Source organism: Ranitomeya imitator, chromosome 4 (genome assembly GCF_032444005.1).
Source record: "Ranitomeya imitator isolate aRanImi1 chromosome 4, aRanImi1.pri, whole genome shotgun sequence".
In the NCBI taxonomy this organism is placed as follows: Eukaryota; Metazoa; Chordata; class Amphibia; order Anura; family Dendrobatidae; genus Ranitomeya; species Ranitomeya imitator.
The window spans coordinates 299,626,893-299,640,960 of NC_091285.1; the positions used below are offsets into that span (position 1 = coordinate 299,626,893).

At 43.8% G+C, this 14,068-nt stretch overlaps 2 protein-coding genes across 2 annotated transcripts in view; one reads left to right on the forward strand and one right to left on the reverse strand.

The window, feature by feature from the left end:
- IMMP2L (inner mitochondrial membrane peptidase subunit 2) overlaps positions 1-14,068 on the reverse strand; it is a 1,988,725-nt gene that overhangs the window by 1,185,770 nt on the left and 788,887 nt on the right. The window lies entirely within an intron of this gene.
- The window catches only part of LRRN3 (leucine rich repeat neuronal 3), a 91,139-nt gene continuing 89,858 nt past the window's right edge, over positions 12,788-14,068 (forward strand). Inside the window, exon 1 of the mRNA XM_069764789.1 lies at positions 12,788-13,150. The gene's annotated coding sequence lies outside the window, so the exon portion shown is untranslated. The remainder of the gene's footprint in view (positions 13,151-14,068) is intronic.

Here is a 14,068-nt window from a genome sequence, read left to right on the forward strand (position 1 = left end):
GAATGTGCCCTTAATAATCGGGCTAGTTCTGCTACCTTGGTTTCGCCTTTCTTTTGTAATTCGGGGTTTCATCCTCGTTTTTCCTCTGGTCAGGTGGAGCCTTCTGATTGTCCTGGAGTGGACATGGTGGTGGATAGGTTGCATCAGATTTGGAGTCATGTGGTGGACAATTTGAAGTTGTCCCAGGAGAGGGCTCAGCAGTTTGCTAATCGCCGTCGCCGCGTGGGTCCTCGACTTCGTGTTGGGGACTTGGTGTGGTTGTCTTCTCGTTTTGTTCCTATGAAGGTCTCTTCTCCTAAGTTCAAGCCTCGGTTCATCGGTCCCTATAGGATCTTGGAAATTCTTAACCCTGTGTCGTTTCGTTTGGATCTCGCGGCATCGTTTGCTATTCATAATGTGTTCCATCGGTCGTTGTTGCGGAAGTATGAGGTACCTGTTGTTCCTTCGCTTGGACCTCCTGCTCCGGTGCTGGTGGAGGGAGAATTGGAGTATGTTGTGGAGAAGATCTTGGATTCTCGTGTTTCCAGATGGAAACTCCAATATTTGGTCAAGTGGAAGGGTTATGGTCAGGAGGATAATTCTTGGGTGGTTGCCTCTGATGTTCATGCTGCTGATTTGGTCCGTGCATTTCATAGGGCTCATCCTGGTCGCCCTGGTGGTTCTCGTGAGGGTTCGGTGACCCCTCCTCAAGGGGGGGTACTGTTGTGGATTCTGTTTTTGGGCTCCCTCTGGTGGTTACAGATGGTACTGGGTGACTTGTGTTTTCTGCGGTCTCTGGTGTCCACCTGTTCTATCAGGATATGGGAGTTTCCTATTTAACCTGGCTTTCTTGTCATTTCCTCACCGGCTATCAATGTAATCAGTGTGTCTTGTTTCCTCTGCTTCCCGCTTCTGTAATCTTCAGGACAAGCTAAGTTTTTGATTTTCCTGTTCCACGTTTTGCTTAATTTGTTGTCTTTGTCCAGCTTGCAGATATGTGATTTCTTTTTGCTGGTTGCTCTAGTGGGCTGATATTACTCCTCATGTTCCATGAGTTGGCACATGAGTTCAAGTAATTTCAGGATGGTTTTTTGTAGGGTTTTTCGCTGACCGCGCAGTTCACTTTTGTATCCTCTGCTATCTAGCTTTAGCGGGCCTCATTTTGCTGAATCTGTTTTCATAACTACGTATGTGCTTTCCTCTCATTTCACCGTCATTACATGTGGGGGGGGGCTGCTATTTCTGTGGGGTGTTTCTCTGGAGGCAAGAGAGGTCTGTGTTTCTTCTAATAGGGGAAGTTAGTCCTTCGGCTGGCGCGAGACGTCTACGAATCATCGTAGGCACGTTCCCCGGCTACAGCTAGTTGTGTGTTTAGGTTCAGGATCGCGGTCAGCTCAGTTTCCATCACCCTAGAGCTTGTTTTGTTTTTTGTGCTTGTCCTTTTGTGATCCCCTGCCATTGGGATCATGACAGGAGAGTAGTTCAAAAATTTCTTCTGCAATCTCTATCAGTACTCTGGGGTGTAATTCATCTGGACATGGAGACTTGAATTCATTTGTGGAAGCTAAGTGTTTCCTCACTATCTTTCTGTTTATAGAAATCCTGGATACTTCTATTCCTTTGATAGGACAGTGAAGATCAGTTGATGTTACATTTCCTTTCTGAGAGAAAACTGATGCAAAATAGGAATTTAAAAGTTCGGCCTTCTCAACGTCCTTTCTTACCATTTCATAATTTTCATCCTGTAAAAATCCTAAAGCAGCTTTGACTTTTCTTTTACTTTTGACATATCCCCCAAATCCTTTTTTACTGCTTTTGACGTCTCTTGCAAGCCTTAATTCATTGTTAGCTTTAAATAATCTGATTTGTGCCCTGCAGTTTCCGCAGACAGCATTATATCCTTCTTTAGATATGCCTCCCTCTTTCCATTTGATAAACATTTCTTTTTTCCTTTATAGCATGTGTTTAAGTTCTGTGTTCATCCATCCTGGTTTCCTTAAATGCTTTGTATTCTTCCCTCTTTTTGGAATTGTTAACGATTGTGCTTTGAGAATCTAATTTTTCAAGATTTCCCAACTTTCCTGGACATTTTTGTCCTTAAGGTTATCCAGCCATTGAATCCCTCCGATTCTCCTTCTGAGTCCCTTCAAATCTGCCTTTCTGAAACCTAACCTTGAAGTCTGAGCCATCACAGGTCTTCCTCCTCTTGTTATCCACAATTCTAAAATAGCATGGTCGCTACCTCTTAGGGTCCCAGCCACTCTTACCTCCTCAACCATTTCCTCCCTCTTTATAAGGATTAGATCCAAGGTAGCAGATCCAGTTGTTTTCTCCCCTACCTTTTGGAAGATAAAGTTGTCAGCAAGAGAAGATAAGAATTTGCTTGACCTGTTTGTTTTGCCTGAGATTCCCAACATATGTCTGGATAGTTGAAATCTCCCATGACCACTATGTCATATTTTTTGGAGAACTTGACCATTTGATGCATAAAAAGTTCATCCATATCTTCAGATTGCACAGGCGGCCTGTAGTAAATGCCTATAATGGTGTCCTTTCCGTTGTTCTCTCCTTGTATCTTACCCAAACAATTTCTACAGAACTCCCAGTCTCTGAAGCTTCAATCTCTGTGCAGATATACGCATTTCTAGCATACAATGCAACACCTCCTCCTCGTTTATGAAGTCTGTTTCTTGCAAATAAGTTGTATCCCTCTAGCCTTGTATTCCAATCATCTGTATCGTCCCACCAAGTTTCAGTGATTTCAATGACATCATATTTCTTATCCTGTGTTAGTAATTCCAATTCTCCTTGTTTGTTGCCCATGCTTTGTGCATTTGTATAGAAACATTTTAGTTTGTGATTGGTTTCTCTTCCTCCAATATTTTTATTATTTAGATTTTTTTGTCTTTTTTCCTTTCCACTTCTAATAGCAGAGTTCTCAATAGTATTTGTCAGGTGTATGGCTTTTTCAGGTCTTTTGCTTCCCTTCCCATATTGTTCTAGTTTAAAGCTCTCCTGATGACTTGTTGCATCATTCCCAAGAAGACACATAGCTGTACTAGCTCAAAAGTGTGCTTCTACTCAATACTGAGCAAACTATCTTAATACTTGACCATGTGATATTTCAGTTTTTCTTATTTAATACATTTGCAAAAATTTCTATATTTCTGTTTTTTTTTCCAGTCATGATGAGGTGCAGAGTGTACATTAATGAGAAAAAAAATGAACTTTTTTGAATTTACCAAATGGCTACAATGAAACAAAGAGAGAAAAATGTAAAGTGGTCTGAATACTTTCCGTACCCACTGTATATAGATTTATGTATATATTTGGGGTCTATATACTGAGCCAGAATACATTTGGAAGGTATCAGATGCCTCCCTGATGGTGTTGCATGATGGATAAGTATCTGTATTTCTCAGCAATGAGAACACCATTAATCCTGACCAAATCCTCAGCTGAGCTGAATTTGTTGAAATGCAGTCGAAAACTTGCAAGGATCCTCCACCATGCTTTACCGTTGCCTATAAACACTCATTCCGTGCTATGATGAACAAAATGCCTTTTGTTATGGCAAAATATTTCAAATTATAACTCAACAGTCCATTTTTTTGTACACTAGTTCCTATGTATTTTTGTATGGCTGAGTAGTTTAGTCAGTTTAGCCATGTTTACATGTTCAATGTAAGACTTTCTCCATTAAGACCACTTCTGGACAGACATCTAAAGAGCAGATGAATTAACCTAGGTCCCACTGGTTGCTGCCAATTCTGAGCTCATGGCACTGCTGGACATCTTCAGATTTTGAAGAGTGTACTGTCCTCAATGTTGACTATTTATTGATGCTTTTTCGAAAAGAGCTCAAACAGCACATTTTGAAATGTAAGACTTCTTTGAAAACTTTGCCTGGGAGAGACCTTGCTGATGCAGTATAACTACCTTGCGTGTTGTTGTTAGGTTTCTTATGGCAAATGACCTGTGACTTGAAATGGTCTTCCACAACCTCAACTTTGTTGGGCTGTTTCTCACCCACTTTTAAGCCTTGCAAAGCTGTTTCTCTTTCAGTTAATGACTTTGTTTCAACCTACATATGAAAATGATAACATGTTTAGTATAATTGGTTATTTATTCACCTGATAATAATCTTACAAAAAACCTGATTTTGTGTAAGTGTAACTGTAAGAATTTTAAAAGCAAATGTTGATCACAACAAATATTTGATTTATGTTTATTTTTTGTTTTTGCATTTTGTTAGCTGATAAAAATAAACTACTAACACTTCTATTTCTTAAAATTTTTTTGCATATCTGCATAAAACTTTTGCATATTACTGAATATCTAGACTTACGTTAATGCAGCCTCATGGTTTTGCAAGCACCTGTCTGCAAAGAAAGCAGAGACTGACCAGCTTTGTCTTTCATCCATTAGTAAAGTTGGGGCATGGAAAACCAGTGGGTGGATTGATGAACTAAAGGTACCTTCACACATAACGATATTGTTAATGATATCATTGCTTTTTGTGACGTAGCAATGATATCGTTCAGGAAATCGTTGTGTGACAGCGACCAACGATCAGGCCCCTGCTGGGAGATCGTTGGTCGCTGAGGAAAGTCCAGAACTTTATTTCGTCGCTGGACTCCCTGCAGACATCGCTGGATCGGCGTGTGCGACACCGATCCAGCGATGTCTTCACTGGTAACCAGGGTAAACATCGGGTTACTAAGCGCAGGGCCGCGCTTAGTAACCCGATGTTTACCCTGGTTACCAGCGTAAAAGTAAAAAAAAACAAACACTACATACTTACCTACCGCTGTCTGTCCCCGGCGCTCTGCTTCTCTGCACTCCTCCTGCACTGGCTGTGAGCACAGCGGCCGGAAAGCAGAGCGGTGACGTCACCGCTCTGCTTTCCGGCTGACCGACGCTCACAGCCAGTGCAGGAGGAGTGCAGAGAAGCAGAGCGGCGGGGACAGACAGCGGTAGGTAAGTATGTAGTGTTTTTTTTTTTTACTTTTACGCTGGTAACCAGGGTAAACATCGGGTTACTAAGCGCGGCCCTGCGCTTAGTAACCCGATGTTTACCCTGGTTACCCGGGGACTTCGGGATCGTTGGTCGCTGGAGAGCTGTCTGTGTGACAGCTCTCCAGCGACCAAACAGTGACTCTGCAGTGATCGACAGTTGTCGGTATCGCTGCAGCGTCGCTGAGTGTGAAGGTACCTTAAGACTCTTAGCCATCAGGCGCCATAGTAGCCTAATTTGAATATTTCATTCAACTTTACCAATTAGGTTATTTGCACAAAGGATTTCTGAAGCAGTCGAAAACATCAAGTTTTAAATTAGAAATGACTTCAGAAAATTATTTTTTTGGGAGTGGGTCTCTCATTTTCTTTAGAGTTTTTCAAGCATTTTTGGACATTTTTTTACTAAAGCTTTTTTTGCAGTCTTTTGATTGAATAGCACCTTTGATGCATTTTACATTAAAAGTTGCTGACATACACTTTCTGTTCTCCCACCTAGTGTTTTTCAAAACCTGTAGCGGGAAAGCAATGTTAAAATACTGAACATACGCACAGCAGATTGGTTTTACAGTAGAATGAATAGGAAGACTCGTTCAAGTTTTTTTTTATAGCTTAAAGCATCTCTTGATGCTGACCTGCTCCACAAGCAGCCTCAAGAACTCAGTGTAATCTTTATAGGGGCTATAATCCCTACAAGGTGAAGTGCTAAGTTTATACTGTCACTTTGCATATATATATATACATATATATATATATATATATATATGTATATATATATATATATATATATATTGTGACAGGGTCACTGGCACTGAATGTGAGGGGAGATATGGGGTGCGGAGATTGCTTTCCTCCGTGATCTAGAAACCTATAAGTTTCTTTTTAGCATGCTATGTGCTGAAGGAGTTAAGCGGCCATGTTATGGGCTGGTGTCTAGGTGAGTAGGTAAAGAGATGGGCGGGATGCCTACTTACCATATCTCCACCTTAAGGGTGTGGCTGGGGAAAAAAATGTCCAGCCAGTTTTTTCCTCTATCTGTTGTCTGGAAGCAAGGAAATCTCCATACTGAAGGTCCTGTGAGAGCTTCAATATGCGTTGTCCCAGAAATACTGGGCAGGACTGTGTATGAACTGTTTATTTTCTTTTGAGCCACACAGGCTGTTTTTCTGTTACCATTTTGGGTTTTGGATAATGATACAATAAACCACCCAGAGACTTTAACCCCACATATGCCTATGTCTACCTCAAGGAGCAGCTAAGTACACAGACCATCCACAGGTGGAGTTTCGGATGCAGGCAATGTTCCCTGAACACGTGTAGCAGCGGTGGACAAATCGAATGTCCTGTGTTAAGTCAGCTATGGAGGTGGAACAACGGTCTACAAAATTGATGAGCTACTCAAGCACCTGATCCTGAGCCAGCATCAACAGCACCAGGTACAGCAGGAGACTAATAAATTCCTAATACATCAGCTGCAACAACAGAAAAGACAGATGGAACTCCTGATGGAAGATGTCCGCAGCAGAGAAACCACCCCTCCACCACATCAAGGTGATGACTCCTGCGTCAGGAAAGAGGTAATATGAGCCATGCAAAAGATGACCCCAAGGGGATGATATAGAGGCATTGTTGACTGTTTTTGAATGGGTTGCAGAGCGGGAGAGGCTGCCTCCAGAGCAATGGGCAGAGGTGCTGGCCCCTTATCTGACAGGTGAACCCCAGAAAGCCTATTGTGACTTGTCCTTGCAGGTTTCCCAGGAATATGCCAAGTTGAAAATGGAGACTTTGACATACTCAGGGGTCACTATGTCTGTCAGAGCTCAAAGGGTTCATCACTGGGTGTATTGTGGTGACAAGCCTCCAAGCTCACAAATATTTGACTTGTTGCATTTGGTCCAGAAATGGTTGCAGCCGGAGTCCTCCACTCCAGCCTAGATGGTCGTGTGGGTCCTCATGGAGAGATTTATTTACTCTCTTCCCAGGCCGATGCAGACCTGGGTTGCCCAAGGAGACCCCTGGATGCGGATGACCTGTTGGGCCTCATAGAAAGGTACCAGGTGGTTGAGAGGTCCCTGAGGAAGCCAGGGAGTGATACATCTCCATACTGGGATACCCAGCAGGAGCTCGAGTCCCAAAAGAGAGGTAACAGAGCCACCACTGGGGGGGAGATGGAGGTCCTAAGAAGCCGATCACTGAGGGTTTACCAAAAGCTGCTAGTAAAGACTTGATCAGCTGGCAGTGCCACGGTCCTGGACACATAGCGGCCCACTGTCCAATGTCTGATGAGCAGATGGATTGTAGCCTAGGCAGGCGCTGCCTACCCAGCCTGCAGTGTGGACTATCAGCCCAAAGAGGGGCTGCAGTCATGCCAAGTGACCTGTAACAGAGTACTGATTCCAAGATTCTTAGACTCTGGGAGTTTGGTGACCCTGATAAGGGCCATGCTTTCCCACCAGTTGATCCCAGGGAAATACTGTATATGGGCGTACGCTGTATCCACGGGGATGCCAAAGACTTCCTGGTTGCTATAGTGTTGATTAAAATGAGCCGTGATATGGATTTCCATGACGTTGGGGTAGTCAGAGACTTATTACACACCGAGATAATCGGGCAGGACTTCAGACTGTTCTGGAACTTGTGGAGAAAGGCAGGATTGCCCTGTGGCTCAGACAGGAGCCAGCGCCACCCTGAAGAAGCCCCGTCACAGTTGGAGGTGGAAGAGTTCCCCTTGTGTGTCCTAGCTAGTGATGAGGATGAAATGGTGACCAGTAAGGCCAAGGTTCCAGAGCTGGAGATTTCTGGAAAAAAATTGGGGACTGCTCAAATGAGGGATCTTACCTTAGAAGGGGCCATTGAAAATGAGTCTGTGATTGATGGGGTTGCTCAAGAGCTGGGGACTGACAGCAGGTACCCACACTTTGCAATCAATAGTGAATTGCTGTGTAGAGTGACTACACTGAAGGGAGGTGAAATAGTGGAGCAGCTGTTGGTTCCAGGGCCATACCAGTGGAGGGTTCTAGACATGGCCCATTTGCATGTTTTGGGGGACATCTTGGGCTGGAGAAAATGCAGGAGAGAATACTGCACAGGTTCTATTTGCCAGGATGTTATCGGGAGATCCTGAATTTTTGTAGTTCCTGCCCCACCTGCCAGATAACCACTCCCTCTGTGCACTTCCGAAGTCCTGTAGTCACGTTACCAGTATTAGAGATCCCATTTGAGCAAATTGCTATGAACCTAGTAAGTCCTTTAGTTAAGTCTGCATGAGGGCACCAATATATAGTAGTGGTCATGGACTATGCGACCCAGTACTCTGAAGCAGTACCCCTAAGGATCTCTTCGGCTAAGAGTATCACATGGGAACTTTTCCATATTTTTGCTAGGATGGGCCTGCCAAAGGAGACAGACGAGGGAACCTTCTTCATAAGCAAGATAATTAAAGAATTCTGTAGGGTACTCCAGATTGCCCAACTGTGAACCTCAGTGTACCATCCACAGACCGACGGCCTAGTAGAGCGCTTCAATAAAACCTTGAAAGCCATGCTCAAAAAGGTCATTGAGAAGGACGATCAAGACTGAGGCTACATGCTTCCATTTCTGCTCTTCTCCATCAGGGAAGTTCCTCAGGCCTCTATTTCTCGCCATTTGAGCTCCTGTATGGTCGACATCCACGAGGGCTCTTGGACATCTCCAAGGAAAAATAGGAAGCTGAGGTCAAGCCACACCAGAGCATCACACAGCATGTCACCCAGCTGCAGGAGAGAATGGCGAAAGTGATGCCTATTGTGAAGGAGCATCTTCTCCAGGTGCAGGAGACACAGGCATGGGTGTATAACTGATCAGCAAGGCTGAGGCAGTTCCAGCCAGGGGACCACGTGCTAGTGCCTATCGCCACGGTGGAGAGCAAGTTCCTAGCCAAGTGGCAAGGCCCATACGAGGTGGTGGAAAAACTGGGTGAAGTTAAAGGGAACCTGTCACCCCGTTTTTTGAGATTGAGCTATAAATACTGTTAAATAGGGCCTGCGCTGTGTGTTCCTATAGTGTATGTAGTGTACCCCGATTCCCTATGTATGCTGAGAAATAACTTACCAAAGTCGCCGTTTTCGCCTGTCAATCAGGCTGGTCAGGTCGGGAGGGCGTGGTGACATCGCTGGTTCTTCCTCAGCTTTACGTTGGTGGCGTAGTGGCGTAGTGGTGAACAAGCAGCGCGCGATCTGCGCTGTAATCCCTTGCATCGGTGGGGGCGGCCATCTTCCTGGGGCCGCGCGTGCGCAGATCGAGTGCTCTGCTGCACGGGGCTTCAGGAAAATGGCCGCGGGATGCCGCGCGTGCGCATTAGAGATCGCGGGCGGCCATTTTCCCAAAGCCGAGTTTGCATCTCGGCTTTGGGAAAATGGCCGCCGCGATCTCTAATGCGCACGCGCGGCATCCCGCGGCCATTTTCCTGAAGCCCCGTGCAGCAGAGCACTCGATCTGCGCACGCGCGGCCCCAGGAAGATGGCCGCCCCCACCGATGCAAGGGATTACAGCGCAGATCGCGCGCTGCTTGTTCACCACTACGCCACTACGCCACCAACGTAAAGCTGAGGAAGAACCACCGATGTCACCACGCCCTCCCGACCTGACCAGCCTGATTGACAGGCGAAAACGGCGACTTTGGTAAGTTATTTCTCAGCATACATGGGGAATTGGGGTACACTACATACACTATAGGAACACACAGCGCAGGCCCTATTTAACAGTATTTATAGCTCAATCTCAAAAAACGGGGTGACAGGTTCCCTTTAAATACAAGGTACACCAGCTGGGGCGATGGAAGCTGCACCAAGTCTATCATGTGAATTTGCTCAAACCCTGGCAAAACCGAGAATCACTGGACACCCCTTGCCTGGGAGCCAGTCCCAAAGTCACTGTGAACAATGTCACCATCGCAGAGACTCTGATGCCGGCCAAAAGGCAACAGCGTCTGTAGCTGTTGCAACGGAACCGGGACCTTTTCTCAGAGTTGCCGGGGTATACACAGGTGGTCGAGTATGACGTGTTGACTGAATCACACGTAAGGGCGAACCTCAAACCCTGTAGAAATCGAGAAGCATGGAGAGAGGTGTAAGAAGAAGCCAAGTACCTAGGCTAAGGCAATCGGGAGAGGTGAAATTAAGCCGCAAATCAACAAGATAAAGGTGATTCAAGAGTGGCTGCAACTGCTTTCCAAGAAACAAGTTAGGGCGTTTCTTGGAATTGTGAAGTAATATCGGTGATTCATTCCAAGATTAGCTATAATTGCCACGCCTTTGACAGATCTTCTTAAAGGCACCAAATCAACAAAAGTTAAATGAACAGATGACACATAGATGGTGTTCAGGAACTGAATAGAACACTGTGTAAACATCCGATTCTGGTCATACCAGACATCAACAAGGAGTTTGTGGTCCAGACAGATGTGTCAGAAGTTGGCTTTGGAGGTGTGCTGTTTCAAGCAATAAATGGAGAACATCCCATTCTGTATTTGAGCCAGAAGCTCATGCGAGAAGAACTACGCCATCGTCAAGAAGGAGTTTCTAGCCATAAAATGCTCTGTGGATACATTGAGGTATTATCTGCTAGACCGGAGGTTTAAACTTGTGTCCAATCATGCCCGTCTGAGATGGTTAAGGGAGAAAAAGGGTGAGAATGCCTGGGTGACTAGGTGGTTCTTAGACGTCCAGGACTTCAAGTTCCATGTAGAACAAGTCACAAGGGAACGCAGATGCCCTCTCCTGATTCCCTGTTTGGTGTCTGAAGGTGCCAAAACTCCGGCTTTGGGCAGAGGGGGGAATATGTGACAGGGTCACTGGCACTGTATGTGAGGGGAGATATGTGTCATGGAGATTGCTTTTTCCTCAGCAATCTAGAAACCCATAAGTTTATTTTCAGCATGCTATGTGCTGAAGGAGTTAAGCGGCCATGTTATGGGCTTGTTTTTAGGTGAGTAGGTGAAGAGATGGTGGGACGCTTACTCACCATATCTCCACCTTAAGGGTGTGGCTGGGGAAAAAATGCCCAACTAGTTTTTTCCACTGTGTTGTGTGGAGGCAAGGAAGTCTCCATACTGAAGCTCCTGTGATAGCTGCCATATGCTTTGTCCCAGCAATACTGGGCAGGACTGTGCATGAACTGGTTATTTTCTTTTGAGCCGGACAGGCTGTTTTTCTGTTACTATTTGGGGTTTTTAGCTTATGATACAATAAACCACCCAGAAACTTTAGACTCACGCGTGCCTGTGTCTACCTTAAGAAGCGGCTAAGTGAGCTGACCTTCCACAATACACACAGTAGGTGAAGTATTGAACATGTCACCAACTTCCTGAGTAAATTTCAGATTTTTTTTTATTTATTTTATTTGCCTGCGTAGATTGGATAGGTTGTTACCAACATCTGGTGAGAATTTCATGTCAATAGCCCTTTAGAAATATATTTAATCAAAAAATTGGAGACATTATATATACACATACTGATGAGCAAAATGGTAAGCATGTATTGAAACTTTTGAGTTTCAGGCTCCATATCTCACCATCCACTACTGCTTTGAACACGAGACTACCATTATTTAATAGACAATCATCTTGGCTATCTCTTACATAAATTTGACTTGCAATGATTTTGCATGTGATTAGTTATGCAAATTCTTGTCATGTCACTGCATTGTTACTGTTTTGCTCCTGGTGGTAGAAAAATAATTTTCTTCCTGTATACTACAAATTACAACCTGTTCTCACATTCCCTAATAGCTCAGTGTGTCATTAGGTTGATTCCCAAGTGAAAGGTCATTGGTTCGAATCAAGGAGCAGCCATGAAGACGATTTCCCATGAAAAGAGAAACAGCATCATCCAGCTCATCGATAGTTGTCTCTCGGCCAAGAAAATTGTCAAACTGTATTCTGTGAGTGCTGTGGCAGTTGGAAAAACACAAAATGAAGTCCATCGATTCATCCATTCAAAACCAAGAGGTAGACGTCCTGGCAAAATATTGGAGTCAATTAGTCGACTCATCAGAAGGCCTTTCAGTTCTGGTACGATAAACACAGCAGTTCAGGTGGCTTGTATGCTTCATAATAGTGAGATCACAGATGTCCATGAAAGCACCATGCGATGAATGCTACACAAGTCTGGAATAGTGGCCCTAAAAAGGTGAAGAAGCCTTGACTTCAATATTGTGATAAGAAGTGTCAGCTCAAATTTGCAAAACCTCCTGACATGTGCGCAAACCTCATCAATGACAAAAAAAGGCTGACTGCTGTGCTTGCCAACAAGAATTTTGCCACCAAGTATTAAGTCTTGTTTGCCAGAGGGATCCAATACTTCTTTCTCACTGCAAAATGTAAATTAATTTATATAATTTATACAGTATGATTTTCTGGACTTTATTTTTGATATTTTAACTCTCAATGGTAAAATTAACCTACCCTTAAAATTATAGACTGTTCATGTCTTTGTCAGTGGGTAAATTTACAAAATCAGCAAGGGATCAAATACTTATTTCCTCCACTGTGTGTATATATAATTTTTTGTTCAGTTTTAAATTATTTCCTATATGCTCTATTTACCACAAAATGCAACAATAATACAAAGTAATTCACAAATTAAAGGAGAACATGCGACCATCAAAATGTTGTCTTTACCTAAAAATAGAGGAGTGAAAGCGGCTAGTTTCATGTGTTTGTACCTAAGCAGCAATGTCATATAATGGGCATGTTGTTTCAGCCAACCAGACTAGAGCAGCTGTGACTACTGTATCTTGGCACTCTGAAGCTATTGGCTCCTCTCTGGGGAGTGGAGGGTGTTCAGTTATTAATGATCGCTGAGCAGGCAGCACCATGTCAGTGTGACAACTGATCGGGTGAATGATGCAGCACTAACCACTAGCACCAGCACCACAGAAAGGAGGAGAAGGGGTAGAGTCTACACAAGCAGCATCTCTGTATTGGATTGTCAGCATCAGCCACAGAGAAACAAAGCACTGGCAGCTAGGAAGGATCTTAGCAAGAAGCAAGCAGCTCTGGTCATGTAGGATATGTACAGACAACTATAAAAACCCCTATTTATACCCAGGTTCAGCGTGTATATACTGCAGTCAATGCTGAGGAATATTTAAAGAGGATACAAAGTGTTGTTGGCGGGTAAGTTACAAATGTTGCTTTATGTAATGCATATTACATGCTGATTGTTTGCAAATAATCAGAAATGTTAAGAAATTATCCAGGGTATATACCATTTATTTGAACAAAACTGCATTTGCTTTTCCTGCCTAAGTCCTGAAGGTATACAATTCTGATTGATTCTTCATTTGGGGTCTAGAAGCATGAGAACAATGTAGGAGAGAGCTTGTTTAGACATTTTCTGTTTTTTCAAGACTATAAAAGCTGAGATCTCAATGTCTGAAGGAGCATATCACACACAGAGTTATTGGATCTCTGCCAGGCTACATCTTAGGGATTGTGGTAAATGACTTCCCTTAAAACATATCCTCTTGCCAGTGTGAAGAGACAGTGGGAATATCTGGTCTGCAAATGCACCTCTGACTGACGCATGTTAGAGCAAGAAAAGAAATGATTTATATTAACCAAAGCAGTCCTAATCCCCTTAAGCAGTTGTCACGCTCATGGCCCGGCTACTACTCATAATTATAGAATTTTTCATATTGATTGCCACGTCGAGGTCATCTGTTACATAGAAATAGGCTCACTTAGGTAGCTAAACTAGAAAGTGCATTGTTGTGGAGCACACGGTTTAAAAATGATGCAGTGCATTCCCCTCCAGCGCCCGAGAGGTTAACAAGACAAGAGAAAAGCCTCCAGTCACAAGCACCTTTGGGAGAGGCAGCATGCTTAAAGATATGCTTTATTTGAAAGGAAATCCACATATTAGTCTTTCACGGCAAGCACAAATTCCCTGAATAGGATGTGTTTGCCTGCATAAATGAAGAGACTGTGCCTTCAAGGGGTTAATCTGTCTTACTTCGGAGGCAATGGACATGAAATGAGAAGAAGTTGAGATTAATTTCCTGCTGTTTTATTTATTAAGGAGTTGTCTTTCCA